Source organism: Anopheles coluzzii, chromosome 3 (assembly GCF_943734685.1).
Source record: "Anopheles coluzzii chromosome 3, AcolN3, whole genome shotgun sequence".
NCBI classification, from domain to species: Eukaryota; Metazoa; Arthropoda; class Insecta; order Diptera; family Culicidae; genus Anopheles; species Anopheles coluzzii.
In genome coordinates this window covers 28,248,223-28,273,171 of record NC_064671.1, presented here as the reverse complement: position 1 = coordinate 28,273,171, position 24,949 = coordinate 28,248,223, and the positions used below count along the sequence as shown (strand labels likewise).

General features: G+C 44.8%; 1 protein-coding gene across 1 annotated transcript in view; it reads left to right on the top strand.

Moving 5' to 3' along the window:
* Positions 1-2,470: 2,470 nt before the first annotated feature.
* The window catches only part of LOC120957818 (uncharacterized protein DDB_G0271670-like), a 47,944-nt gene continuing 25,465 nt past the window's right edge, over positions 2,471-24,949 (top strand). The window contains exons 1-2 of the mRNA XM_049608137.1: positions 2,471-2,797; positions 5,661-5,987. The gene's annotated coding sequence lies outside the window, so the exon portion shown is untranslated. The remainder of the gene's footprint in view (positions 2,798-5,660; positions 5,988-24,949) is intronic.

The following is a 24,949-nucleotide window of genomic DNA, read 5'->3' as shown; positions in this document are numbered from 1 at the left end:
TTCTACATTGTTGAATTACTCGAAAATTACCTTTTCCATGCATTTATGAGAAGTGTCCATCGTCTCCCGCAGTGTCCGTCTTTACCTACCTTCCCCTACAATGAAATTCAAGATAAAATCGCTTGGCGCAGAAAGAGAATTAGCTTTAAAAACTGATTGTTTAGATTTCACGCAATTCAAAGTTTTAATAGTTAATTTAGTAAATATTTCATGACGATCTGGCAGCAAAAAAACTAACAAAGGATATAACCATTGTTATGTGAACTGCAGTTTATCCAATCGGTAAGCCTAAAAGAGCTAATATTAATATCAACCATCCAAAAGCTGTCATCCTTTATTTTATTCGGATTGATTGATCTACTGCTGAAATAATTTAAATTGCCCTAACAACACCTTATTTGGATCGTTTTGACGCGTAAGACTCTTTATGAAAAGAAAATTGAACTGCACCTGACTTTAAGGATTACGTACGGCTGCTCATTGCTGCTTGATTTTAGTAGCGTAAGAAGTGGAAGAGAACACAAACCAACAGCAATAACGATTCGCTCCTAACCGTAATTGGCCGATTATACGCACCATTCGCTTTATAACCAACTGGCCTATTGTGTTTCAACCGCCTTTCTTCATGTTCAACCCACACCCAAACACCCACCCACTCACAGAACTACACGCATCGAGCCAGATATCAGTGAAGTGATTGCAGTTTTATTAGCAATCAAAGTACTCAGGGAAGAAAACAATATTATATACCAGCAGCGTACCAGCTACCAGCTACCAGCTGCTGCTGCTGCTGCACGAGCTCCATCCAATCCATCGTCTCCCTAAACAATCATCAATCCAATGAGCGCTTGGGACCGCACAAGTAGGCAGGAAAAACCTGCCACCATGCCTAGCAACAACGCCACCAGTAGGGCCCAAGCAGGCATGGTGGGGGGGGGGGGGGGGGGAAGCAGCAAAACAAAAAAAGAAAAAGAAATGACAAATAAATCAAACTCGCACTTGTTTTCCGGCCCAGTTCGTCGTAAGAGGGCAGGCAAGCCGGGCAAGGTTGGGAGTGTCGGTAGAAAATGAAGCATTTCCGGTAGCAGCGAGCACCAGCAGCAGCAGTCGTCAGTCAGCGGACCGGCTCCAATAATCTTTCACCAGCGCGCTCACCAGCGAGCAGGGGATGAAGGGTGGGCAGCAAAAAAAAAACGCACGCAAAAAAAAACCCCGATAATCCAGGGCAAAAACCCACCCAACTCCAACAGCGGCATTCCCGTTACACCATTTCGCGCTTCTTATGTTTCCTGATTCGTGACGCGCGTTGTGTCGTGTGCGCTTTTTTTGTTGCTTCTCCCTGTTCCCTTGTTACACCGCGCTGTTAGTTGCTATGGTGTTGTGGGGGGGGGGGGGGATTTTCTCCTTTTTTTCTTATTCTTCTTTTACTGCTTTGTCTGTGCCATACTTTTTCCCATGCTTTCCCTGCGCACGATTTACCATTAATGTGATTTTTGTACGACATTTATGGTATGATTATGGTTCCTGTTTTTTTTTTGTTTCCGTTGCTCTTTAAGGCATGTGATGGCTTGGTTTTTTACAGGCCGATAGTTGTGGAGGAATGTTTATTGCGTTTATTTTATAACGAATACGACTGCGAGATAGGGTTGTGTAACGGTAGGCGAATATTTTTCAAATCGATCAACTTTACGCATTCAGTATGTTTGATTGAATCTTTAAAGACAAGCATAAACATCGTCAACAGTTTGGATACAATCTTCCAGCTTTACTGTGTCTTTTCTTAAACATAATTTGCATTATGTGCAACTTATTTCCCTCTTCAAACTCTCTCTCTCTCTTTTTCTTCTAAATCCGTTCATACTAAGTTCATACTTCATGCTAAGCAAGCGGATACTGTAACCGGTGCTTGCCCTTGGATGGTCCGCACTACTCGCCCAATTGCTCGGCTGCGGTTGCCAGGGATTAACTGGGTCCTTGGGGCTAGCCGTCTGCGCTCGTTGCCTACCTCAACTTAACCCTACGGCCCAAACGAAACCACGAACTGCGCCACGAGGGAGCTGCCTTTGCTCGCGAAACTGCCACCGATCCTTGCAGCGAGAGTGGCGAAGGGTCAAACTTTCACAGAGATAACGCATTTCCTTCATAGATCCCTCGGATCATGATTCACTCTCGCAGCATCCTTCTTTCCGAGAGAGAGAGAGCCCTTCTGCTTTCGTACTCACTGAGCGCGGTACCGCTCTCACTCTCTCACGTTCCCAACAGCTCTTTTGCCGTTCCCGGTCTCTACAGCAGCGCTCTCGTATTTAGCTCCACGGGCGCTTTAGAGACCGAACACGCACGTTGCTGGCTCTCTCGGGTTTTTTGGGAGCTGCTCTGCTCGCTTCAGCCATCTCGCAGCAGCAGCAGCAGCAGCACAACAACACTCCGTTTCTCAGCAGGTTCGGCTTTTTCACGAAAACGGTTGCGCAACCGACGACGACGACCACGACGACGACGATGACGGCCAGCAGCGTAGTGCGAAGGCCATCCTGCCTATTGGAGAGGCTTTGACTTTTGCCGAGCTGCCGACCGTACACTGGCGAACCGGTGCCACGCCGCTTCTCAGTAGCCAACGAGAATCGACCCGTTTCGGTACGGCTTGTTAGCAAACGCTGGTGCGTGGCCCTCCCCCTGTTCGTCAAATTGAACGCCGGAACACTCTATCCGGAGTGCGATTTTTCCTTTCCGCTTGGGCTGGAAATATATTGTTCGTTTACGCGTGTGACGTCTTACCTGCCACTGGATGGATAATCGAAAGGTAACAAATCGCTGCGAGCCCAGCGAAAAATAGGAAAGCCAAATGGGAGTGAGCAAAAGATACAGGGAACAACCACTTGCCCAAAGCTTGTACGCTGCGTGGTTGTTATGATGTTCTTGCGCGAGTGTTTGTGCGTGCGTGTGTTTGTGTACGTATGTCACGTACCGTGTGGACCCGTTTCTGGGTGTGCCGTAGTGTGTCGGGAATAGTGCGTGAATTTGTTAGCGAAAAAAGCAAAACCCCAAAACCGTGTGCGTGTTGATAATTAAATCATTCATCAGCGCTTCACATTGAAGCAGATGACGAAAGAGAGAGAGAAAGAGAGAGAGATAAAATCAGTGGTTGTACATGTGCGTGTGGCTGTGTGTGTGTGTGGGTGGGGTTGTGTTTCCCGCAGTGGTCCCTTTGGGGGAAAGTTTTGCGTGTTGGCGTGTTCAAACTTTTTCGACCCACAGCTTGTTGTACAGCGAAAAAGGTTCATCCCGTTTGGATAAATACGTGCTACGAGAGTGGGCGGGTTGGTTGTGCTAAAAATGTAATCGGAACACACAAAATGTGAAGAAGAGAGGGAATGAAAAGAAAACAGCAACAAAATCGTCTCATCATTATCACCCGACAACCGCATCGGGAAAGTGGATAAATCCAATTACCACCCCCCAACTGGTCAAAACTGACCCCACGGACCACTCTCTCTCTGGTGGTGGTGGTGCACTCGTGCAAAGTACAAGAAACGCCCTTGATGCCTTCCGCTTGCCAAACCGTAATGTTCTCCGGAAGGAGGAGGGCAGAATACGCCTCCTACCCCAGCTTTGGATGATTTTATCCGAAAGCGGATCCGAAAAAAGGGAGAATCAAAAATCCTCCCACTTCCCATGCAAACGGAACGTGTGTTTCGTGTACTTTTAGCCGTATTTGGACAATGCAATCAAAGTTTCGTACAGCTGGGTGGAAAGCTATCTTACGCCTGTTTGGTGTCTATATTTATAGGCACGTTTTTTTTTTTTTGAATATTTTCAATCGTTTCGTTTCCCTTTTTGTTTGCTATTTTATTGAGCACTGAGTTGTGCCGTTTCGTCATGTTTCGCCGTGTTTGCCAAGATCTTGGGTAGGGCATAAAGTTTTCACTTTACTTCTAGCGCAAGGAACAATGCTGTCAAGATTAAGCCAAGATAGCTTTATTTACCGTCCCTTGGCCGGATGGGAAAAGGGACAGGACACAATTGGAAGGCATAATGATGAAGCAATTCTTGAGCATGGAACGAATTAATGGTCATACATTTTACGGTGGTGATGATTCATTTTTAATGCATTTTTTTATTACAATTAAACTCAAAGTGTAACCATCTTGCCTCATCATGGTGCATAAACCAATCATTTTTTTTTTTGATCAAGTGGATCCTTGCAACGGTGAACGATAAGAAATGGTAACTCAATCGACAAAACAGATGCTTTCAGACATTGACCAGACACAATTTCCACCAATCAGTTCACTGAACAGCGAGCGAGCTAATCGTGAAGTTATCCGTTCGATTGCCTCCAATTTCCAGCCACTTTCGACACTTGATACACCAATTTCTAAGGAACAAAAGTGGCACATTGATCTGTTACACTGTGAGCGAGGTGTTGCCAGATTAACTGGTTTGAAATTTGAGCTCAATTGATTCGTTTTTTTTTCCTTTTTGCTGCTTCTCGCCGACCTGAGAAACCGTTTCGTTTCACTTTAATTCACACCCAGCAGCGACCCTGCTCAGCCCAATCCGCTCGTAGCTCGTTGGCTGTGCTTGCGAAAAGGTTAAAGGTCAACGAAGCAGCAACCAAGTGGCGCTCGCTTTGTTGCGTTATGTCACTAGGGAAGGCATCTCGTACCCCGACCGTGAGCGAAAGGTCCATCCGGCCACGAAGCTAGATCAATACAGGACAGAGCGGAAGAGATAGATACAGAGATACAGAGAGAGAGATAGAGAGAGAGTGAGACAGATAGAGCGGGAAAGCGTGAGAGACAGCTTGCGAGCAAGAAGCCGTCTGGCCGGAAGGCTACAAAAATAAAACCTAAATAACAAAAATCACAATCGGAAGCACCTGCGGGTGTAATTTGCTGGATTGTCCTATCCGGCACGTTCGCTGGGGGTTTGTGTGTGTGTGTGTGTGTGTTGTTGCTTTCATTTCGTCGCTTCCATCCTAAAGCTTGTCACTTTTACAGACTTACTCTTTCCCGTCTTTCGCTGTGTTGGGTGTGTGCGTGTGTTTTGTACGTCCATTGAGATGATCCAGCCCGCATGACGAACCCATTCCCCACGTGTGAGATGAACGTGTGTGTTGAATTTATTGCCACGTTGGCCGTTGCTTCACGAGCAAACGCAGCAATGCCTGACGGTGTCACGGTCGTCTCGAATTTCCTTGTTTGTGTGTGTGTGTGTTTATGTGTGAAATAGTTTAACGAGTAACTGGGCTTCCCTTTTCTTTCGTATTCCAATCTTCCAACCGTTCAAAAGAAGCAACGTCAAGGCAACTTTTTGGGGGGGAAACAGCCCTGCGAGCTTGTGGGTAGTTGTCCGCCCTCCATAGCCAATCCTATTCTACGTTTGCTGGCCCACTGGAAGGATACGTTTGTAAACATTCCTGCCACCGCTCTTCATCCCATCTTTTTCGTTCCCAACAGCAGCCCGTTTGTAAGTGTGTGTGTTAGTTCAAAGGTTTCGAAACCGTGTGTGGTGAACGTTATGAAGCAGCAGTGAGCGGAAAAAAAGGGAGCAGCGACGAAAACAACCGGGCGGCTCCATTCCATTCCCACCCTCCGATAGGTCACAATGAAAATGGCCCATTTTTGATTATTTTCTGTTTGCCTCGCCCCAATAAAAACAAGACGTGTGGCAAACTTTACACCACACACCGGTAGGTCTGTGCCAGCTTCAGTTTCTGCCACGAAAAAGCCGCCCGGATCGAAGTAGGCGTGTGAGCCGTGTGCGAGGTAGTGCTTGTTTCTTGTGCGCCAGTGTGCTTAGAGACACCCGGCAGTGAGCATCGCTAGTGGCTCGGACGAAAAGAAGACAAAAAAGGAACAAGAAATCATCCTTTCCAGCCGACGAATGCTGGCTGAGAAAGAGGGAGGAGGGAAATAATCGAAAAGGTCACCGAAAACAACCAACCAATATAAAAACCAGCAACAACAAGAACAACAACAACAACAAAGGTAAGTTTGAGAATGAAATACCCCTAAGTGGCTTAAGGGCTAGCCCTCCCCCACTGGGACCACTCCCAACCCCTCACTCTCAGCAGGTTTCTTTTGCTGCACAGTTTGGTTTCGATTCAATTTTGAGAACTTTGAAGTACCGAACTCGGTTCTTTCCCCCCGCCCTAATCGTGTGTTCTTACTTTTCACTCCCGAGTTCAGCTACTATTGACCTTTGGCTGTAGGTTAGGAAAACTTCAAACACAGCAAAACCATCGTCCCATTATTAAAACAATAAGAACAACAATCAAAACTTGAGATCTCTAGCGCTGGAGCATCCTTCTCATACGCTCCCACTGCTGGGACAGGGGAAGTTTCGCAAGCACACAGATACGAGCAGCATCGTTAAAGGCTCGCTCCGTTTTTCGGTCGAGGCCAGATGGGGCGGCACACATAACATTTTTTTTTTTTGCTTTCCCTTGCTCCAATTTTATAAAACCTCAGTCTCCGCCGGGACGTGTACAATAGCCGCGGGCATGTTTTTCCATTTTACAAGCTGGACGAGCGCCCACGCAACGGCCTTCCAGTATCCACTCCACGCAAGGTACATCTTTGGAGTAGAAGGTAGCGTCTGGCACCCGAAACCCAATATGCCAGGAGACGATCGAAATGCTGCTCTCCACATGGCTATTGGTACAGCAGATTAGGTCGGAAGCATCGGACGCACAGAATTGAAGTCTACCGAATTGGACTGTCCGTGCCAGAGCTCGGTTCGGTCGGGTGGCTGCTGGGGATTGTTTTCTTTTTGCGAAATTAATACACGAAATTGAAAGAAAACCCGAAGCCGGTCTCGGGCCGGCAGCAGTATCTCGGGCTCGGAGGACACTTTAGGTGAAAAGTTATTTATTCTTTGCTGTACGAATGGTTCGCTTACTCCCCGTGTCCCACTGTTGGTGGGGGGAGAAAAGCATCGCCAGATGGTCGGTAATTGGATTGCTAGCAGCGGCCAGCAGCGCGACAATACAATCGCGTGAAGTGTGTTTGTGTCTGTGTGTGGCATTGACACATTTTTAACAAGCTTCTTTAGCAAACAAAAAAAAGATGACAACCGGTTACCGGTTGCATATGTTGAGGCCAATGGGGGAGTGCCAACAAAAAGCGCGTACCTACAGGCCGGCTGCTTTACGGTGCCGGCTGTGAAGCTCTCCAGCTGTGAATCTCGTTACGGCAACAACAACGCAAATAAAACACCAAAAAGAGGAAAAACGATCCCATGTACGCGTACCCACATCAGCCACCCGCTGGGACATGTTTTTTTCTGAACCCTCCCCCAAGGCGCTTGTTTTCAGTGCAGCGGTAGAGTGGGGGGGGGGGCTAACCTGCCGGTAAAATGTTATCATATTTTGTTTCACACGTGACGATTAACGGGAACAAGCTGCCCCCGGGCGTGTTTAATTTCGTAGAAAGGAGGAGGTAGGACGGGGCAGGCGTTAAAATTTAATGTGAGATTAAAACCAACTCTCGGTGGCTGTGTTTGTTTTGTGTGTATGGCTGTACTGTATGGGCAAAAGTTAAGCATCACTTTGCCGCAGAGTACAGCCATTGCGAAAGCCAAAACCATCACACTACTCAATTGTGGTCGTTAACGGCTAATGTACTTCGTGCAAGGGTGTGCATTATTCGATTGCATTTGATTAACTGGCTTTTCACTGAATGTGGAGAAATGCTTGTATAGAGTTGCATAGTGTTTCTGCAAAAGGAACACCATATTCTAACGCAATTAACGAATTAAACTAATTTAGCTAATCAGTAGATACCACATAGATATAGATCAGTAAAGTTATACTACTAAAAATTGTTTCTTTTTTCATGTTAGATTCATGTTTCTTTAAATAGTTAGAAATATTTCAATGGTCTGATCAAAACCAGATGTCATATAAGGTTTCAGGTTTTCTGCCAATTTTTTTCTTTCACAAAAATAAATCAGTGTAATATTTAAAAATAATTTCTACATTTTTAATTTAAAATTTTGTGGTCAAAGTACATTTGGAAGTTTTTGTTAATTTTCCTCTTAATATATAAAGAGAGTAAATAATATTTTAAAGCAACGTTTTTGTACTGCTAGTTAATTTGGATCGGTTACAGGCTTCCTGGTGACTCTTAAGAGACACATTCAGAGAAACTGACTCAGAACCCATTTTGAGCTTGACTCTATACCGCTGCTGTAACTGCTTCCAAAGCCGTACTGGCCCTGGAATTGATCCCGAACTCATACCAGAACTTACACAGAATCTATGCCGACTCTGGAACTGACCCTGACCCCATACCAGATCCTGTATCATGTACCTACCGATACTAGAACTGATCCCAAACACTTACTGGTCAATGAACTGATAAGGACGGAAATATTGGTCCTGCTCGAGACCCCATTTCACGCCCTGATACTGCGCCCTTTTTTAATTCGGGTCCAACCATAGTACCTACATCTGTCTCATTCATGAAGCTATCCAGTCCAATGGTTTTCCTTTTTTTTGCGTTGGGAGGTCCCGAAGTATTATCGACTGTTTGGACACTGAATAACATGCCCGTCCTGGGTTCAATCCTCGTATGGATCGTTGCCCTAAGCAAGAATTGACTATCCGGCTGCGTGGTACTTAATAAGTCTCGAAAGCCTTTATAGGCCGGCATGATCCATTACCTCTAGAAGAAGGTTATTTGTTGCAGCAACGTTGTAGTTGAAATGTTGTCACAACATTTCCATGTATCTCAGGCTACTAAAATAGTACATCTATATTCTGACTTTGAGGCTTGCTGAACAGTTCCTTGAATCACTGCTTGGAAAACTTTCCTTACACGTCGTAGATTAAATTTTTTTAGTTATGTTTCAGCTAAAAATTATGGAAAAGTCTCGAAAACCATTGAAAACGTTAATATATCAGAATTTGTTGTAATTTCTTTCATTCTTCTCCATACCTTTCAAAACACTAGAAACTAAGTCGACATTGCGTTTTCCATAAGGCCCCGGTCTATGAAAATGATGCGGGAACATTTGTTGCCAAATCGTATGGACGAACTGTCAAATTTACTGTTGCGGAAACATGTTTCTTACAAATGGATTGGTTCCATGTTTATTTGTTGCAGGAACATTTTCGAACGGCTGGTCAACACTCCATACAAAACCACTCGCTAAACTATCATACGTTTGTAAGCCTAACAACACGGTCACAAATCGTAATGAACTGGCTGAAGAAAATTACCAGGGATGGAGAGAGAACTAGGTAGTGCTATAGAGATAGCGGGATTTATAGAGAGAGAGAGAGAGAGAGAGAGAGAGAGAGAGAGATTGAGTAAGGGAGAGCGAAATAGGAAGAGAGAAAAATATTGTGAACCGAGAGAGTGAAAGGAAAATGTTCAATTGCATTGTAAATCCTAACTGAATCGATAATATAGTGCAACTTTATTAATTATTCATTTATCATTAAACATGAGATTAGCTACAAATAAAATGAAAAACACACTAATATTAGACCTATCCTATCCTAAAATGAATAGAAGGAAGTAATAGAAAAAAGCTTCCATAAAATGTTAGCTAGCTAAAGCAGTTTCACCATTTACAACATGAAGTTAAACATCTAAAAATGCGAAATGCTAGGTCTAGGTTCTTATTCCAATATTTTGAAATTGTTGAGATTTTCTCACAACAACTAATGACAAAACGAAGCTCATGAAGTTTCCAGTTGTAATGTAAAATCGTCTCCGATCTTTTGATGAAGCTATGACCTCACATCACAATGGTTAATCTGCTCCATCCTAACACCTACAAAACTTATATTTGCATTATATTTACAACTGAACGGCTCCAAACGACTAATAAAAAGTAGAATCACAAACGAACTTGACGAGAGAGGAGAGCATTATGCAACGATTCCCGGTTTGTAGTGCTTCCTGTAAACCTGTTACTGTTGCTGGTTCGCCCCAGCCATGCATTATGCATTGCCCGATTTAAAATTCAAATGTATGCTACAGACAGTAAAAATAGATTCCCCAAACACAGTCTTATCTCGCATCTTTTGTTTGTTTTTGGGTTTATCTGTATGTGTGTGTGCACTTAAATCAGGAGAACGGTCCTGCCAGCTGCCTAACCAACTGACGCAGCATCACCGCACCGCAACTGTTATTACCATTTCCATTTGCAGTGCTATAAAAATACCAAAAAAAGAACACCATAGAGCCGCACCCACTGCAATCACTGCATCACTGCGTTGCACCTTATCTTTCCATTTTTTTGTGTATGTGTTTGGAGAGTGTAAAAGCATTTAAGATGATGTACGTTCGGGGAGCGGGAGGTTTATGTCGCTTCTGCTCTTATGCAGCCGTTTGCTATCTCCTACCTGACGCGCCTTTGCGCGTCGTAAAGTGCCACAAATGGATGCTCGAAGCCCGGGCAGGGCTACCATTACAGAAAGAAGAGCGAAAGGATGGGGGACTCAAAACCAACATCCCTTGGTGCTTCTTTTGTCTGTGCAAGCGGTAGGACAAACGCGCTGCCGCAGCACGACGCATGTAGCGCCCGGACTTCCGGACTCCGGCAGGGATGTTATAAAATCCGCACACCACTAATCGACGTGCGTCGAGCCGCCAGCCGGCGGATAGCACATACCATACACCGCCCAACAAAAACCGCACCACTCCGCAAACCGGAAATGGAATGCAACGAAACGGATTCTTCAATATTTTTCCCACTCACACTTGAATAATGCACGAAAGGGGCGTAGCGTAGTAGTGGGCGCTCTGGGCGATGCATTCACTTTTCCGAATGCATTTTCATGAGTTGATGTGGTTAGGGTGGCTTTCGTTGCATCGAAACGGGGACGCACGGCTCTCATTACGGCAATTTTGCCGACTTTACCCGCAACGGATGTGCATCCACTTTGCGCGTGTCGTTTTGTGCGGAATTATGTTTGGTGCTGGGGTATGCCCATGTCAGTACAGTTGAAATACGGAAACACAACAACTCTGCAGATTATCCGGCAGCAGGAAGTACGCACGAGATGCGTACGTGGAATTGTTGTGTTCATGTATCGATTTCAAAACGAACGATCGTTGCCTTGTGGCACTGGAGTGCAAAATAAATCGATCCATTTTTCATTTACAGTTCTACAACGAAGGCGGGATTTACCTCGACCGAGTCGTTAACATTTCGTTGCAATGTTTGGGCCAGTGAAAGTTTGTCGAACGCGCAAGCTGCATGCCCGATTTACAATTCTCTTGTTAAGGTTTGAGTTGGAAATTTCATTCCCGCCGAAACACTACCATCCCGTTAGAGATTGAAGCCCTGCCGATTGATGAAGTAGCTGCTGCTTCAATTGAATTCAACTTTGATGCTACACTATCCCTGGAAATGTCATGTGGGTTGCATGGTCTGGCTCCTGCTAGCTTTTAGATTTTTCGTGGGAATTTGTTTAATTTGATTGAAAACTGGTATGCAACTCGGCACGGTGGAAAATGGCTTTCGCTTCAATAACTGCAACTGCTGAAAAAGCTAGGAACGACCATACCTGTAAGCCCACACACTGCCCCCGGGGAAAGGCAAAGTTAAATCGCGCAGTGACAGATGTTCTATGGCGATATGTGGAGACTGGCAAGCTGAAGCGAGCATATCGTTTAAATGCCGGCAGCCAACATGCAAATCCGATTCGTGCCTATTAAGAAGCGAGTGCCGGAAGCAGGGACTGAAGCTGTGCTGTAATACAATTAACTAACATTCCCAACTGCACCGGCTGGTTGCAATCGCACCAAAGCGCTTGGCCGGGGCAGTCCATTTTGGCCGCCGGTTGCGGTAGCTACCTGAGGACTCGGTCCGTCCTGTTGGGACTTTCCCATTCGGTGGAAATAGCTCTTCGCCAAATAACTTCTCCTCACCACGGGGGAAGAAATTTGTCGTGATATCCGCTAGCGCCTATGGTGCTTTTTGGGAAGCGGTGTTTTAAAATACACTGCCTTACCCTGTGGCGTGTGGTTTATTAAAATTTCAGAACTAGTATTTCAACTCTTTGATGGGCTTTTGCACTTTTTCGATGGACATGGGGCTGGTTTTACCAAAACCCTTTTTGAAGCATTTTGCAATGGTTGGTAATAATGTAAAAAGTTTTAAATAATGCCCCGGCCGTAATGCTCACTGAAAGGGAGCTTAAACTGATGCGTGGAACTATATAATATAATGGAGCGTTTGCCTTGCACTTACAAACAGTGGCAGTTGTGAATACTTTAATTTTACTACAAGCTACTAAACCCCCGTTCAGTACATGAGTGATTTATACATATTATATTCATGAAAGATGACGTTTCATACTGTTTCATGTTGTACTTTGTGAAAGCTATAAAATAAAAAAAAAACTTTCTTTGCCTGACCCTATGCAAGATGTTGTCGATGGGATGAAACAATTCAGACATGTTGTTTTATGGTTTTACTGTCCATCTTTCCTTCAAACATTTAATACTAAATCAGAGGAACCATTTCAAATCAAGCGGTTGCTATTAGAATTCATTAGAAATAGTAGCGTTTAAATTACAAATAATGAACAAATATTTTCAATTTTTCATGGGTTTATCTTCACCCACGCTAACGAAACGTTAATTGGACTTTCAACAATAGTATTCCGGAAGTTAGTAGACAAAATTTGACACCTCTATCTCTTGAACTTTAACCGTGATTTCCAATAAAGTGAAGCAATTTCGTTCAGAAGCGTGCGCAATCAAAGAAAGGTACCAAGCCATGACGAAAACAAACATCGACACTATTACAAGAACACTATTAGACAACAATCAGAGAATCGAAAGAAAGCCCGGTCCCGAATGGCTGATGACCCTGAGTGACTTGAGGCTCTAAAGGAGGTTGAAAATGAAGACCGAGGGAAAAGCGACTACATCACTGCGTTTGCTTGGCAAGGGGGGTCAATGCAACCGGCCAAACAGTGCAATAATCTCTGGGGGACATAAAAAAAAATTAAGTAGAAATGGCATCCACTGCATCCGCAGCAACAAACAACTCTAGGTGATCATTTTAAGCGGATTTCGGCCTAATTTCGATATGACAAGCAAGTTTGCGAACTAGTCCAGCATCTCCCAGCTGCATGCTATCGAGTTTTTCTAGACCAAGATGATGTAGAAGCTCTATTCTAACAACTTTTGTCACAAAAACTCATAACAGTAAATCATAAAAAAAATTAGTTAAGAACTTAATGATAAGCCTACACGTATGTCTTCATCCGCAATGCCTCATATTTCACCGTTACAGGGTTCACCACAATTTATTGGTTGGTTCTTATCAATTTTTGGTGTGTTCCCATACTTTTTTGGTGCGTTCCCGCGATTGTTTTGCCATTTCGCAGAATTTTTTGGTCCAATTGTATTGATATCCAATCGGAAAATACCAATAAATTATGGGAACGAACCAAAAATCTATGGGATACGATCAAAAAATCGTAGGAACTGACCAATAAATCGTGGGAAAGCCTGTAATGGAAATACATTATTTCGTTTAGGTTTTGTTTTACTACAGTCAGCAACAAAATCCTATTTTTAATTGCAACGCTCAAACACGTGACGTTTTGGCTAATCAAATTATATTTAACATTGATAAAAAAAGTAAAGAGATACACTTCACAATCCTCCAGTAAATTCTTACCTTGCTAGCTCTACCTATCATCACCACAGCAGAATATAAATCAACAACCAAGACATTAATCAACGTTTCGTAATGAAACAAACGCTCCAATCGAGTTTAAATTATCATCAATATCTGTAAAAATTAGCTAAACCCATCCAAAAACCACCGCTTCCACCGGATTATCAATACCTTTGCGCAGCACAAATAAAAACCATCACCAATCGTTTCTCAACCATTCCTGCCAGCGCGTGGCCACGCCGACTCGCAAGCGCCTCATAAATTTTCCACTCCACGAATGCTTCATCCATCTCATTGGCATCTTACGATAAAAACGGAGTCTTTCCTATTTCCTCCCCCCCATCCGGAAAAAGCTGCTGAGCCGTTCGGCCATGCTGATCCAGCATTTCCGGCGCGCTCTCCCATAATTAAACATTAATCTGATAACGTCCCAGTTCATAAATCATAATTCTGTGTGCTTCCAGACCAGCAATGCCCCACCACTAGCACGAAAAAAGCCACAGAAGCAGCAGCAGCAGCAAGAGGACAGTTTGTGTTTGCCCATCGAGCCAGTCTCGGTAAATATTGAGCCTCATCACGGTTGTCCCGGTGTCGGATCGTGGCTCCCGATGAATAATTGTCCTCGAGCGGAGCTGGCTGGCCGCTCTTTGATGGGCAATCTTTGATGATTTGTGCAAATAGAAATGGCGTTGAGACGGAGGCGTTAAATTTATTCATCCATTCCTTTGTCTTCCGGGCGGGGCGCCGACCAGCTTTGTTGTTAAAGCACATTTCTTATCGCGCCGATGGGCCATTGGCTCGCAGTAAGTCGACGTTTAGACACGGCACAAAACTTTCCCTATCGCGTCATGATCTGCTTCTTGCGAGCGTGGGGAAATTTAAAAAGGAAGGGGTGAGGGGAGAATGAAGTACGTCTGCACTGTCTTACCTCGGGACATGCGGACCGGAATGTTACGCCACAGCGAAGGGCAACCAGAGGGTGCACTTTCCCTCTTTGTATTTCCATCCAACACGGAGTCACTTTAAACCGCTGGTGTCTGGAGGCGAATAATTAGGGCAATTGTTTCTTGCGCGTTCACACAAATCGCTTAAAGCTAGTTCAGTAAATTTGGAAGAACCGCTCTACGCCTACACCTCCCCTCCCCACCACGCCGCGAGTAGTTTGCCCCTCAGCACCTTTCGGTGGGAGAAGAAACGTTCCACGCCAAAAACCCGTCGAAAGCGATCGCAAACGCAAAGTTTTCGCCTATCTTGATAAATTGAGCTGCGGTCTGTCTTTTCGCTCGAATTAATCACTTCCATCGCTCGCGGCCGCCTTCCCACCCTTCCCCCTGTTCCCCTACAAAATCCACAAAATTTGCTGGCTGAAATCTACACCGGCGGGGGACGCGGGAGACCGAAAGAGGACTTCGGCTTCGTTTCTGCAAACAATAGCAACCAAGACACACACACACAGCGAGTGCGACACAAAACTGGCAGCAAATTTAATTTTCTCAAGCAACAACTTTGCCACGTAAAGTTTGCCGCACCGAGGCGCTTTTCACTTTCTCTACCATTCCTTGCGCTCCCCTTTTTTCTCTCTCTCTCTCTCTCTCTCCCCCCTCAATAGACAGCAAGGTTTCGTATCAGCGGAACCACTTCCCAGGAGCGCGTCTTAGTCGCCCGGGCGACTCTAATCGTTTATTTTTGCGCTCAAACTCAACAAAACTCAAACAACGCGGAGAGGACCGTTCACGCAACCAGGGAAATGGAATTGGTGGAAATTCTCACACCGTGCAGAACTAACAGGGGGAGTTTGTATTTGGCCAGCAGCCAACAGGCAGGCAAAGGGCAAGATGTGTAAGATAACCAAAGCGAGCCGGTCACGTACCGATGGAACTGACATCTGTGAGTGGACCACTCGCGGGCTTCCCATTATTGTGTGCTCCGTAGCGTACGAACTCCCCCACGCGCTTAGCCAAAAAGGCAAGATTTTACGCTTGTGTTGGTGTGTGAGTGTTTTTTTGTTGCTGCTGTTGTTGTTGTTGTTGTTGTTGTGGAACACTTTGAAGGACTTTCGGCCCCTCCGGTTCGGCGGCTGCTGCTCCCGAGAGCTCTTCACGCTCGCGCCAGCATGCAAAACCCATCATGCGAACCGTCATAATTCTTTGGCCCCGCACACACACACATAGACACACACACACACACACACACACACACACACACACACACACACACACACACACACACCACCCCTGGAGGTATGGTAATGCAATAAATTTGACCTTGGTACTGTGCGCGGTTTCGAGCATAATGTCGGTGTATAAAAACACCCCACGTTATGTCGGGGAGGGTGAACCGTGGGATCGCCGAAAAAACGCCGCCCGAGGTAGGCTGACACGTGGGTACGCTTGCGAAGTAAAGACGAAACACCCGCTCACACCGATCAGTCAGGCGTAAAAATGTAAATATGTCAATACAATCACTGAATATTCCTCGCCTGCCTCTCCTCGAGACCTTTAACAAAGCCCCTTTGGGCAGGCAGGATGGCCGTGGTTAAAGATTTGCGGGGAGTGGATTTATGCCTTTGCCCGGGCCAAAACTTTGCTAAGCCTACTTGGAGTTTCGAGCACGCCGGAAACTTTGCCGGCCCTTCGTCCCGGCAGGCATCCTTTGAAGTGTCCTTGAAGCCATCGAAGCAAGACGCGGAGGGTCCACAGGCAGTGTCCTCCGGAATCGATATCCTTTTCGCGCGTCGACCGTGAACGCTGTGCCATCTATTCCTCCGAACAAAAAAAAAACGAGCTTGCCGAATTCCACTGGCCCCGAAGGGATCAGCGCAAGAGGCGGAGAGTAAACTGGAATACCACCGCTGGAATTTCGGTAAGCTCGAGGTGAAAGTTTTCGCAAAGACGCCATCACGTCTACATGGTATCCACCTGGGATGATGCAGAGTGTGTGTATGGGTGTATGTGTGTGTAAGAGAGAGAGAGAGAGAGAGAGAGAAGAGAGAGATAGAGAGAGAGAAAAAGAGAGAGAGAGAAAGTGGGAAATTCACACGAGATTCCTGTCCGGCTGTGTTCCAAACACCCAACACCAACCGGTATGGAGTCCGGTTCGCTAGACATCCCCAGACGAGGGAAGAAGCTACGACTGGCGCACGGTGTTCACGTTCTGTTTGTCTTGTTGTTCATCCGCCCACCCGAACTCGTGGGAAACTTCGTTTGAAATTTACGATCGAAACGTGTTGGGAGGTGTTTTTTTTGTTCTGCTTCTTCTTCCGAAGATCGATTCCACCGCGCACCGAAGACGAAAGTGCTGAAATGGAATGTCTTAAAGCAAAAATCCGTACCGTGACTTCTGCACACTCTCTTACACACACACACACACTCCCAACCCATGGGGGATAGGAGATTCGGCGAGTGTGTATGTGTGTATCTGGTTTATTTCCAGTGGCTTTTACTTACTTACTTACTCTTGCACACGGCAGCTTTCAGTTACATCTGCGGGTCCCAGCGCGCGGTGGATCGAGGTTCGTGTTGCCTACTTGCGTCGCAAAGGGGCTCAGGCCGCATTACGTAAATGTGTAATTGATATTTAAGAAGGTATTCAGTGTGCGCGGGGCGAGAATTGAAATGAAACCGTGGAGGAGGCGCTTCGTTGGTGCTGCTGCCGAGTGCTGGGCGAAGATACATTATACATGCTGATGTCTGGGGATTTTCGGTTTTCCTCGGCAACCGGGCATGAACCTGGGTTGGTGTTCGGTGGTGGCGGGATTTCTTCGAAAGATCGTAAATGATTTTATTGCAGCAATGCATGTGTTTTGTTTGTGTTTAAGTGATGTTTTCATCACTTCTCCGATTTGTGCCAGAAGAGCATGTTTTGTTTGGAGGCCAAATGTGTTGCTTTTGGTTTGATAATTACGGCTGAGCGATGAGAGGTTAATCTAATTTGATCTAATTTGATTATAGAAAGATAATTGCTGATTGTAATTCCGACTGGATTTTGTTGCATCCTTAGCCACTGATAAGTTCGTTACCACAACAGCGCTAAATTGTTGACCAACTTGTTGCTTATTGATGGCAAAAATGCTTTTCTCATTGCTGTACTACACTTAATTTGACAAAAATACAACCTAACCTCATTGGTAGAACTTTAACATTTCCTTAAACTGAAACAAATTCAACTGATATTTCCCTGTTTGGGTCATTTGCCAGAAAAAGGAGAAATAAAGTAATTGCAAACGACAAAATTTTTGCTGAAACTATTGCTGAATCCTTCAATACTTTACTGACTAATACTAAAACTAATACCTTACTGACTAATTACATTTATTGTTTAATTTCTGCACTCAAGTGACCAAAATTGGTAATTGAAAACAGTAACACTTCTGCTACTTCGTTCGTTCCATTAGGATTTCAACTAAACTAAACAATTGCGGGTTAGGTTTGTATATTTCGTATGCTATTCGACATGATACATGTGGTGAACCAAGTTTGTAAATTAACTTTAAAGAACCGAAGATCATGGAAGCATAATATGGCAAAATGATAGTAAAATCTATTTATATAAAAATCTCGTGTCACGGTGTTTGTTGCGAGCAACCTCCGAAACGGCTGGATCATTTTCAACGAAACTTTGCACACACCTTATGGTGGTATGAGAATAGGTTTTAAGACTTAAAAATCGTTCAGATGTTACAGTAAACTTAATTTAATAATGATTTCCCATAACCTAACCCTAACTCCCATACAAAGAGCAGGATTGTTGTTGTGTTGTATGCGGCACTTTGACACTTGGTGTGCGGTGCTTGGTGGTTTACACTCGATGTTCGGATCCTGAGGGGATACGGGCACGATACACCTATCCCAAGTAACAAATCAATAATGGAATATATATATTTTTTTTTTTTTGGAATAACTAAGTTTGTCGGGCCAGCTAGTATTCAATAAAAAAATATCCGAAAACTGAAAAAATAACTATAAAATTAAACCAAATTTTCCAAAAAAAAAATGCCTCTATCGAACCTTTTCGGTAAATAGACTTACCTCTAAAGTTGCCTAAAATTATTAACCGTCTGCCGAAGACATCAACACAGTATCCAAAACAATTTAAACAATGTCTATTATTTTATACCAAATAATTTAAAGTCTACAATATCATTTAAAACGTAATAGAAACACTTTGCCGTGTAAAAAAACTAAGTTATTTTAATGCATTTTTTCATGTTCACACTAGCTAGTAAAAGCCTATTAGTCTATTTCACATTTTATTACAACACGGCAATAAAGCTTCGACTACTTTACATCAACCAGAAATCAAATTATATCTAACGTCAATAGCTCCCAATTTCCCGAAAAATTCTAGCAAAAAGTTGCCATATCCACATCGTACTGAACGTTCTACGCACACGCTGTGTCAGAACGCGTTCATCGAATTGCTGCTTACTTAAACCAATTGATGCGTCACTTTCGATCGCCGTATGACACGCCGGGCAACCAATTCACGCACACACACCCAAACGCCCAGAGCCTTCCGGGCACGGGACTGTCGATGAAGCACAATTTTAACTAATGCGTAGCGTGAAATCAAATTACACATCCTCATGGCATGGCATTGTTTTTTCCCGTCCCCCGCTAAAAGCGTGCTACCAGCACACGCACTAGAAAAAGCTTTCGCTCATCATCCGATCGAGTTGCAAAAAAAAAAACAAATTGCAATAAAAAAATTTACTCTTCCATTTATTTTCCGCTCCCTCTCCTTCATCCCATTGTTGGTGGTTCAGTTTTGAAATCGACTGTTACTGGCAGTGGGCGTGTAGATGAGCACTGCCACTGGCAAATGAATTTCCCCGCATGTACGTGTAAACGAGGCGTACACACACAGACGAAAGTGAAGTGACGTTGCGTCAATCATGGTGGAGAAATTGTTCAACAATCAGTCGAAGAAAATTCAATCAGATTCTTTAAAAAAAAAGCAAAAAATGCGAGACACACACAGAGAGCAAACCCAATTTTCATTAGCCACTCGCAGAGCGGCCGGAAAGCGTTTGTGCCCAAGCAGCTGTTGTTGCTAACACACAGAGCAGACGGACCATTCAAACTGACGGCACACATCGAGCGGATGGCGTTCCGCTGGTGCTCCACGGCTGTTGGCAGCACGGCGCCGGAAATGAACGGTCGATAGGTGGATGGTTGGTTTTTACATTCCCATTTTATTAGCTTTCCATTTCCAGCGCTTCTGCGTTTGCCGGGGTCCAGGTTTGCTTAACTGGAGGCTTGGCACGGAGGATGAAGAGGAGTTTTTGATAATTTTTGACGTACTTGCCGACATTTTCGGCAGAATACGGGCACAATCTGGGTATCTGTTTCATTTCATTGCATATAATCGCGTACTTATGGTATGGCTTTTCTCGCGAACTCGGCGGGGAACATTTTCGGCGAAACGCAATCGATTACAGCTCTCTTAAGCTTATCGTAACGTTTGCGGAAAGTAAATGGGTGTGTGTGTGCAAGGAAGAGAGAGATAGAGATAGAGAGAGAGAGAGAGAGAGAGAGAGAGAGAGATTTATTTGTTTTTTCTTACTGAGAGCTTTTGATTTTAATAAGACTTTTCCCCGAACGCAATCATTAAAGCTGTTCCAGAAGATTGCTTACGTAATGTCGTGCTGCTTTTTTTTTTAATTTCACCGAACGACAAACACCTCCAGCGAACGGAGCGCGATAACCGTACTTGGCCGTGCTTCAAAGCCAACGTCACAAAAGAAGAACGCAGCGAGGTCACAAGTCACCTTCAAAGCCCTGCGGAAATATTCATGACACGGTGCGAGATGAAACCCGTTCACGGTCCCCAGCTGGACGATGCAGCACTAAGCTGCGGCAGCTTCGTAGAAACAAAACAGAAACCAACGGGCAAAAAAAGAGACAAACACCCAGTTCCCGTAACCACCCCTCCCCTCTCCCACACACACTTGTCCACTTCAGCCGGGTCGTTTGTCAATATTTTGCTCGGGATTATCCATTTTCACAACTCATCCCTGCCGTGGTGCTCGCAGTGTGTAGTGTGGCGCTCCACTTGAATGGCGCTCCAGTGACCTCGGCACTCAAGTGAGGCTCGGCGCTTGCATGGCAAAGGATAAACAACGTGTTCCATAACGCTGCTTTCTTGCAGGTCGAGGTTTGAGCTTGGCCCCCCTTTGCCGCCCGGCCCAGACAATTCAATCACTCCGGTAACGATCTAGCCGCTGCCGGGGACCACTGCTGGGCTACAAAACACCCGAGCCAACCGGAGCCACTTGATGTGGGACCGGATGCAAGGATGATAACAACCGCAAAAGATCGGGGGCAAAAGCAGCAGCAAAAAACACACGAACACACACACACACACACACACACACACACACACACACACACACCAAACCACTCAACTGGTGGAATCGAGCGGTGGAAATGACCCATCGCTTTACTCCTTCCGGCCAGTCCTGTTGATGATCCGGTGCTCCACCGTTTGGCCTGTCGAGCATATGCACACCGTGTTGCACTGCGTCAGCACCGGGGTTTTGCATAGTTTGCAGTGTGCTGTTGTGCTGCTGATGAGGTTTGAAGTATGCTCTCTCCCTCCCTGCCGGTACCGCTGGAAGGACGCTGATGACGATGATGCGATGATGATTATCTTCACCGGTTAATGATGGTCTTGAATGTGCTTTTTTGCAGTGCTTCTCTTGTGTCAGTGTGTGTGTCTTTGCATATGTGTGCATCCCATGTTAAGTTCTTATGCTGATGGGCAGGTGCTTTGTAGGCGTAAAGCTTGTACTTGCTGCCTTGCTGTCGAGAGTGAAAGTAGGCGAAACAGGAGTGATTTCTCACACGATCTACTTATTTCACACTACGCTTTGGCGTTTTTTTTCCTGTCCAGAGTGTTTTTCTCAGAGCAACGATTATAGTGGAACATATTGGTGTGAAAGATGTGGAATGCTTTTAACATTAGCTCTTTCTAAAAGAGTATTTATGCGCTTTAATATAAATTGTATGCAGTAGCATTCAATGCTACTATTTTGCAACAGTAAAGCATACATTTAGGCGTCTTATTCCGTTTTGGAAGTACGAATTTAATTAAAGTTTGTGTCGTTTATCTTGACGCAAATAAGTTCTCGTTTCAATTCTTATATGATTTTCTAAAAATGATGTGTGCACTACTGCATTGAAATAATGCACGGAAATTGTTTGGAAAAATGTAAATACTTATTCACTCAGAAAAAAAAAACTCCATTTTCATGTATAATATATGTATTTAAACATATTATAGAGCATAATATATTTAAATTGATTCCACAATTTACTTTCAATTGGATTCAATTCCACAAAAAATCTTTATAAAAAAAATATGCCATGCTCTGTTTAAAAAAACGCCACGCTTTTCCGCAAGCATTTTCTTATTTGAAAAAGCATGAAAATTATTAATTAAACGAGCAAAAATGCATTGCTCTTTGCAACGACCAGCCAGTTCATCCTGCATGCCGATGCAAAACACTGGAAATACGCTACGCTCCACATATTCCCCTTTGCCGCATTTTTATCGCCGAGCCGATCCTGGCATTATCTGTGCCTCCTGTGCGCCATGCATGAAGCGTTCGTGATGAAGCAAAGCGAAAGAAACTGTATGCGTACTTCATCGCAGCATATTGTGGAAAGTACATATACACACACTTGAGAGAGATAGATAGAAAGAGAGAGAGAGAGAGAGAGAGAGAGAGAGAGAGAGAGTGAAAAAGAAACAACAGAAACGACGCCAGCAAGGTCAGAAGGTTAGGAGTCACGTCATCGACCCACCCCAGCCCTGAATTCCGGAGCTCGCATTCCGGGTCATCTTCTCGGACGTTGGCAGCCGGTGAAGTGCGAGTACGTGCGCCAACTAGCATGAAAGCACTACAGCCACACACGCACACATACCCACAGGCTGTCATATAGGTTGCAGCAGTCTTAGTCCCAGCAGCAGCAGCAGCAATGGAAATAAGCCTGCAGCAAACCCTGCCAGCAAAAAGGGGTGGCGCATCACATCATCACCCGATTAATGCGCCCTCCTCAGCTGTACTGCTGCAATCTACATCCCCCACCCCCTCCCTCAGCTCCATGACTTGCATGACAGCTCAGCTGACTCTTGGTTTGCACCCATCGTTTGGCACCCGTTCCAGTGTGGCCGGGGGTTCGGGATACAAACGGCAAACGGGGCGGGGGGCAATGTGTACAGCGTGCTTTAACCTTCGGGCGGCTTTTGCTAGGGGGTTTTTGGAACGCGTCCCAACTTTTAATATAAATAATCGTTTCCACTTGGGCGTTCCGCATAGCGCAGAGCGGGCGGAAGCGTTTCTGTGCGACTGCGGCGAGGCAGCCCACCGGATGTACGGAGACGCCGCCGAAGCGCACAGACTGACGTCGACCCGAACCGCAGGCGTCGGTCTGGTTCTTCGGTTTCGCCTTCATTTTCCACTGCCACAGTGTGTTAGTGTGTGTGTGAGTGTGTGTCTGTTGCAAATGCGACCATAAGCGACAAGCGGGGTGGATCAATATTTATGATGTACACGCTTCTACGTAAAGCCTTCGTGCCATTCGTGGCCTAGCGACTCTCCAAATGACGCTCGAGTGACGACGCCCGTTTCGATCGGCAAGGTTCCGCGTCCTGGGACTGTGCTGGCAATAATATCGATATCACAGTTTGGTGTCCTCAATGCAGCCTGGCAGTAGTGCAAAAAATGTGAGGAGCTTTTAAAGCGTTTTTTTTTTTTTGGTTTGCTTTTACTCGATTTGCCGTCCGTCTTCTACCAGCGACCTGAAACGGCTTCAATTTGACCCGATAAATTCCCTCCCGCGTAAATGGCAGCAGCAAAATGCGTTGCCAGGCTAACCAAGGGCACACAGCGCTGGCAGATCGTTTGTCGTTTCATTTGCCCAAAATAATATTCTCACGACCTACATTGCGCGGTACTCGGCACAACAACCGGGACTTTGCCACACATTCAATCACCGTCAGTCGGGTTGTGGTGAAGCAAAATATATACGCCGTGTTCTCATTTGCTGGTTTCCTTTATTTTCCAACGATGGAACGAATGCAATGTGAGTATTTTATTTGTTTCCCATCGTCGTACTACCTGCCTGCCGTGTGCCGTGGTTCCACGGTCCTTCATAAAAGTGGGACAATTTGTTTGCTCATATTTCAAACGGAAAAGCGCTCTCAAAAATAAAAAATAAAACTCAAACATTCCGTGCAACTGTGCGACTGTTGAATTGCTCGTGTACGATGAATATTTTGTGACGAAGCAATTTGAGATCACACGCGCGTGTGTGTGTTGGTTATATTATTGCACGATGTATCTTCGAACGTTGACTCCCGGTGGAAACTGGGTGCGATATTAATGCGCTGTTCGTTAAAAAAAACCCCTTTAACCTTTCAGCCGTGGTCCGGCCGGCTTGACTGGCGTTATTAATTGCTTTGTGTATTTTGAAAGCATTTTTTAAATGATGAGCTTTCATCGTAAGTTTGGTTTTGCATGTTTGCCATTTTGCATAAAGCTGGTAGATAATTGGTGTGTGCTTGTTTTTTTCAAAAACAATAAATTGTTTAACATTGCGCAGGATTACAAAGGATCACCCGGGATTCAGCGAAAGTGGTTTCATATTTAACAACAATTATTGAGTGAACTGTGTCGTATTCCAAGGTTTATCATGCTGCCCTAGATTCCTCGCTCGAATTATTTGTCATTTCTCTTTTTCATGAATCCCATGATTTTTTCCCTCACATTCTTTTGAGAGGAGTGCCTCAAGAACCGAAACCGTACGATTTATTCGAATTCATTTGAAAGAACGATCAACCTTCGTTCATTTAACCAACGTTCATCGGTTCTTTGTTGATCATAATGTGCTTAATGGTTCACAAAAAAGGCCGTGCGATAGTTCAAAATTAAGCACGTTCTGGACCGCCAGGTCGTTTCAATTCGTCCAATACATGTATTAACGTAAACCGTAATACCAGGAAGATCACAAAAAGAACTTCCTAGTAATCCAGGTCGATCATTTCCTGCTATACAACATACCTTCATCAATTGTAATGTAGGAAACAACACCGATTTAAATTCAGTTCATCTGAAAGAAAAAACTAAAGTGAAATCTCTCTAAGGCTTCAAGGGACCGTCAGCTTAGAGAGATATTCGTGTGGAGGAAAACTAATGAACGTGTTGCTATGAAGTATCCAAGAAGCTACGGGAAACGCATGGCATCCTTTAAACAATAGCTTTTATCAGTGCTGCCAAAATGGCATGGGCATC